We start from the raw sequence: 7,112 nt of genomic DNA, 5'->3' as shown, positions 1-7,112 counted from the left end.
TTTGTCGCTTAAAACAGGAAGACCATCCTATTCTGTCCATAGTGTGGATTGACTTTGGTCGGTCGAGTAGATGTCATTGGTAGAAAACTGATTGATTGAGATCTGTTGTCAATGGTGTGGTTCCCAGGCATCATCAAGATGCGGGTTGAAATTGGAAGACAGTATAAAAAAGTGGTGAAATTGGGAAACAACATAAAGGAGAGGAATAGTAAAGAAGCAGTGAGTACATGCTTTGAAAGTATGTTTACGTTCCGTTCACTTGATAAAGATAATAAATAAATTTTACATACATGATAATAGTATTTTTATTAAATTTTTTGAAACATAATTAGTAGATTATCTATTTAGTATAACGTTAATCTTACAGTTATAAGATTTGTAAATTCATTATATTATCTATTAGTATAACGTTAATCTTATAGTTATAAGATTTGTAAATTAATTGATATTTATATAACGTTAATTATTTATATATATATATTATAGATTTAATTATAATTATAATTATTAATTTGATATATGGATATAAAATTGTATTTTATTTAACTAAAATGAATATATTCACTATTTGTATTTTATAGTATTAAGAAAGGGTTTGAAAATATAAATAATAATAGCATATATTATCTATTTATAAATAAATAAATAATATAAAATTATTTAAAATATATATAACTTCTGAGATAAAAATATTTTCTTATAATTGAATTTATATAGTTTATTTATTGATGTATTTATCAATTTTTTGGATGTGTTTTTTCAATACATTGGTGCCAATAATTTACATAAAGTGTTTTGATAATATTAAAAAAATCATGGAAATGAAAATTATGTACAATCATGTAACAAAATAATTGATATGAAGAAGAAATAGTAACTTAGCAGAGCATATCCCTCTATGTAGTATATAGATAATAGTGGACATTAGATAATGTCAAACATGCTCTACTTATTCAACCTATGGATTTTTTATTCACATGAATAAAGGAATACGCATGATGGATTAATAATTGTGTGTCATGTAGACAAATGAACAGAGTAGATAACAATGAAATGTAAAGGAAATAGATGGACATATTACACAATAATGTACAAGAAATTTATCATAGTGAAGAGGGAGTAGAAAACATGCATAGAATTTATCCAACAATCAATTAATAGAACTTATGCATTAAATGTGAGAAGTCCGAAGTAAAATTCACACGAAGTGTAAGAATGAATACCAATGGAGAAAAACTTTTAACAGACTAGCAATAACGATAAAGACATAGTGATAAACCCATTTGAGTAAAATCTCTAAGTTAATGGACAACTTTATCAATGTAGATGATGCATAAGTAGAGAAGATCAAATAAAAGTAAAAGAGTATAAAGCAAGTGATTCTTACATTTTAATGCCCACAAATTTATAAGATTATATAAAATTGTAATTTTCTTAATCTAGTAAATCTTAAAAGGGTTTTGGTCATTCCATACATTATCAACCTTTATTTTCTTGCATATATTTCCATCTATATTTGTTTACTCTGTAAGATTCTAGCATTTTAAAAATATCTATAATTTTTTACATATAGTACTTTTGTTTGAATTTTTAAAATACCTGATCCCATACATATTGGTAAAAAAATAGATAAACTATGAAAAAACAAACTAGTTCCAGACCATTGGTGTAACCATAACTTGTATATACTCATGGTTACATGAAGTGTTATGCAGGTTCATTTTTTAGTATCCTTAACTTCTATCATGAGTTAGCAACTTAAAGATTCCTAAGCACCCTACAAACTATATTTATCCATCCTACAAACTACATCCATCCATTCAATTTTAGTCATCTAAAAATAAGTAAAAATATATAATCATCAACTTTAATATGATTAACAACCTTTTGTAGTAACCAACTTTTATAATAATATATTATATAAAAAAAATTAACCCACTTATACAAAATCTAATAATATGTAATGTTTGATCATCAAATTTAATATGATCATCAACTTTTTGCAGCAACCAATATTTATAATAATATATTACATGGAAAAATGTCCAACTTACTTTATGCAAAAAAATCTAATAATATTTAAAAACTCTTTCATCTAAATTCACCCAACTTACTTTAGGCAAAATCTAATAATATTTAAAAACTCTTCGATCTAAATTCACCAAACTTTACGAATATTATTACAAAGAAAAATATATTCCTAAACATTATAGAAATATCCAAATTCTGAAAATGAATTCTAATTTTAGAGTTTACAAAAAACAACGTATGCCCTACTTGAGAAAGGACATAGACCTTTAATGGTTTGTTATGAAGGATATAGAGGCTATGGCAACCAAAGAGGCCACTTTAAAAGAAATTCAAAAGGAGTATTGTTAGGTTAAGATGAGAAAAGTTGTGTTTGGTCGAAAAGTCTCATCAAAACTCTTGCGAAAGAAATTCAAAAGGGGTAGGGTTAGGTTAAGATGAGAAAAGTTGTGTTTGGTCAAAAAGCCTCATCAAAACTCTTGCGAAATTCAGGAAAAAAAAAATGATGAAAAGTAAACTTCAAAGCAAGTGACGATTATGATATATTTATATTATTAAAATCATGGTCATGAAACTTTATTGCAAAACCTCATTTGTAATTAGATCAGGGACCATAGTAGTGTTGTTTATTTAATTATCAAGAAAAGATGATCAGAAAAAAAAAAACAATTTCCACAAAAAGAAAATGGGAGAGATCATTTAGGAGTTTGAGAATCGAGAATAAATTGTAAATTGTGGATAACGTTGTAATTATATATATACATATATGCCTAGTTTTTTTATTTTAGTGTATATTTTATAACTAAAAGAAGATTAATTTGTTTTATTAGGCTATGTTTTTTTTTTCTCAAAATAGTGAATCATCTATTTTTATTTTAATTAGCTATTGAAATACTAGTCTCAAGATTATCTCTTCAGGTGCGAGGCCAATATGTATGTTCATATATTCAATTATATGTAATATAATCTTCAACTTCATGAGTATTACAATAAGATTGAGCTTTGAATTTTTTTTGTGCAGTGCACATCAATTTGATAGACATGCATATGCATGTAAAATAAAAATAAATAAATTTTAAAATATTGTGCTCTTATAATATGAACTACATTTTACACACAAGCTCATAGGACATCAAGGATATAAGGCCATTTCAAGAATAAGGCCTTATGCATGGTCATTCTAAGCTGCAAATCATATATCTGCTAGTTTGGAGCAATTATTGGCGCTATAACATTTATGTTGATTGATCAAGGGAAAGAACATACCATTTTCCTAACACCTAACCCTTAGCATCAATCACTACATGTGGATGTAAAACTAGATGAACAGCAATAGCATTTTATTGTTAATGAAAAAATATCAAATAAATATCAACATAAAAAATGGATCTATAAAAAATAACACACATATCTAAAATGTAATTTGGCTTTCAATTTTTAATTACAATAATAAACACCTTGAGTTACATAAATATACCACATTTTGAGTTACATAAATAGGTGGTATATACATATTAGCTATGAGAGCATATCCTAATTGGATTGTATGAATTTAGATTTCTATACATAAAATCTTTATATAATAACAATTAAAATGGGTTTATATATTAAGATTTGTTTAATGGTTTAAAAAACACATATCCTAATGGTAAAGGATAAAATTCAATGCCTCTTAATGGGATCCACGGAAGGATTCCTTCCTCACTAAGAGAGACATCACAAAATAGTATAACATACACAAATAATACATATACAATGAATAAATAACTTATGGCTTAATAGGGAAGTCAGTTACCACATTTTTGTTTTCCTAATGGAATGTTTTGGCAAAGGATTCCACATCTCAATCATGTATTAAACAATATCTGAAAGTAAGCTAAGGTTTGGAGCATAAAATAGGGTCTCTACAATATGTTTCAAGGTTTTCTAATGGCAATGCAAACCCAATTACAAAGAAAAGTAGTTGTAGGTAAGCCTATCGTCTTATGCTTATGACTAAATCACTAGCTTCTACCTTCATTGTAAGGAATTTCTTCTATAGACTAAGGTTTTCTTTAATTTTACATACCTAGTGTGGAACATTATTTCATAGTTTCTCCTTTTTTCTATGCATGAATATCAATTTTGAATGAAATAAATGTATAGATATTAGTATTCTTCTAGGTTATTCTTTGAGCATCAAATTGAAACCCTATACAAACATAATATTTGTAGCAAGCTAAAAAAAATCATAATGTTCCCATTGCTTACTTTGAAAGTGAAAGATGAAACTCTTGATTTAAATGTAAAAGCAATAATGAGAAATGGCTCAAAAGAGAATTCTTTAAATTAATAAACCACTAATTGAAACATAAACCAATATACATCTGAAGGTTGCAAATAGTTCAACAAGTTTGATATGTTTAATATCTAAGATTCTAATATTTATATCATGCCATTGGTTTTTTTATTTTTCTTTCCTTGCAAACAAAATTTTTAATATAAATATTAACAAACAAATGTAATGGACATTCATAAACATAATAAGCCATTAATAAGTTAAAGAAAAATCATTGCTATACTAAAATGGTAATAAATGGAATAAATTGCACATGAATGTATTTGAAAAAAGATGAACGAGACAATGAATTTTGAAATTTTGGGTAAGCAAGGGAAACTAGGAATCTAAAAATGAAGAAATAATGATTGAAAATGAGAATGTCCAAAAGTTTCCAAGACAATGAAGCAATATTTAGCATATCCACCTCATTCCCAAGAACTTAAACTACTTACTTTATTGGTTACATGAGGTTTACACACTCTAATGAAGTTACATAGTGAAATGACACATGGAGTAGTCAAGGAAATTGCATAATGTAAATGACAGATGGACTCATAGCCAATCCCTTGGTTTTTTTAGTTCTATCATGCTCCCTACATTAAAAAATGCATCATGATGTCATTGAATTAATACAAAATATAGGAAAAAGGGGATCACAATGAAAGAAGGGGGTTTGGTGAGTGTATCAACTATTTGTCCTTTAGTTGATATATACTCCAGCTTTACAATTTTCTCAACAACTTACTCTCTTAGGAAATGATACTTGATAGGAATGTGTTTATTTTTAGAATGTGGGAATGGATTTTTTAATATGCTTATTCCACTTGAATTATCACATTTGATATATATTAGTATTGTGTGTTACATTCATGTCTTTAAGAGTTTGTTTCATCCAAAGTACAGTGTGCAACAAGATGTTGCTGCTATGAATTCGGCTTCATTAATAGATAATAAGACTAACATTTTCTTCTTTCTTAGCCAAGCAACCAATGATTCTCCTAAGTAAAATGCACTGCCAGTTCAAATTTTTCTACCATCTATGCAACTGGCCCAATCTAGATTTATGTAAGTTAGTGAGTGAAAATTATTTTCCTTTTAGATACCACAGTCCACAATCCATTATGCCTTTTAGATATCTAAATATTCCTTTTTTTTGCTAAGAGATGGATTTTCTTTGGAACTAATTGATATCTTGTTATTAACCCAAATACAAGCATTATGTCTGATATTGAGGTTATAAGATATAATAGGCTTCTTATCATAGATCTATATAGCTTTTGATCAACTTCGTGTGATTCATCATCCTTGATTAGCTTGCATCCAACAACCATGGGAGTGGTGGCAAGGGAAGAATCCTCCATTTTGAACTTTTTAAACATTTCCTTTAAATATTTCTCTTGAGAGATGAGCATGCTTTCTGAGATTGTAGACCAAGGAAGAAACAAAGTTATCCAATCATTGACATTTCAAACTCTAACTTCATTTAATTAGAAAATCGTTGAACTAGGGAGTTTTTGTTTCCTCCAAAAATTATGTCATCAACATATAAAATTGCAATTAAGATTTCTTTATCATCTGATTTTATGTACAAGTTGTTCTCAATTTCTCCTCTCTTGAAACCTTAATTTTCCCTTTGTGCTCCTGGTAGTGTTTCTCCATGTCATATATTAGTGAGAAAGTTAATTGGAGAGAAAAAATGAAGATGATTATATGATATTTAATGTAGGCCCCACTCAAGGCCACCTCTTTTAATTCCATTAACCCTATAGGGAACTATGATAACCACCCCATGTCATATATTAGTGAGAATGTTACTGGAAGGGAAACAATGAAGATGATTCTATGATATTTGATGTAGGCGCCACTCGAGGCCACTTTTTTTTTATTCTCTTAACCCTATAGGGAACTATGATAATGATTACATTAAAAGGACAACTTTACGACAAGAGAGAGACCAGATAGTTCCATGGTACACCAATATTTTCCATACCTTACACTCAAATATGCGTATCAAATACTCTAAGAGGCACTTGGTTTTCAAGTATCATAGTTGCATACATAGGTACATCCAAATGGAGATGGATTTCTTAGATATTTTCTCACTAGGAGTCACATATCATTATGTTTTCAAACTAGAGCATAAATTGAAGAAAAGGAATAAGTAGGAGTTTGGATCTACAAATCCATTGCAACAGAAGCATAGAAAACGAGGCCTTAAGTCATATAACACAGGAAAAAGTGAGGAGAGCCATCCTCATGATAACTAGTGTAATTCATAAGCAAAGAGGGGTAATGGGAAGTCAACACATGACACTAGAAAGTGGTGTGAGTTACAAAAACTCCATTGGAATAACACTAATAAATGTTTCTTGAAGTAATTATTTTTGAATAATATTAAAGAGACAAAAACAAACTCTGATTTGTATTCTTATTTAGAATAGGGAAAAGGAAAACTAATCATTGATGTAAAACCCAATGCATCCAACGAGAAGAGTCAGAGGAGCCTGGGGGGGGGGCACCTCTTCCATTCATAGATGTGAATGTAGGGGATCTCACTACATTTCGTTGTTGGTAGTGGTAGCTAGAATAACCTAATCTTATTTAAAGACATCAAGATATTGAATTTTTTGACAGTGCCACACCCTTGATCATGCGCCATTATTTGGTTGAATTATAGATGAGACATATGTGCTAGCCAATAATTTCACCTTTCCTATGGCGTCAAGCCCTTCAAAGATGATATATTGTGTAATGTTTCCTCACT

The sequence above is a fragment of the Pinus tabuliformis genome, chromosome 6 (genome assembly GCF_031772625.1).
Source record: "Pinus tabuliformis cultivar Carrire ecotype Pingquan chromosome 6, CPIR1, whole genome shotgun sequence".
NCBI lineage: Eukaryota > Viridiplantae > Streptophyta > Pinopsida > Pinales > Pinaceae > Pinus > Pinus tabuliformis.
The sequence above is the reverse complement of the archived record's forward strand: the minus strand, read 5'-3'. Positions refer to the sequence as shown.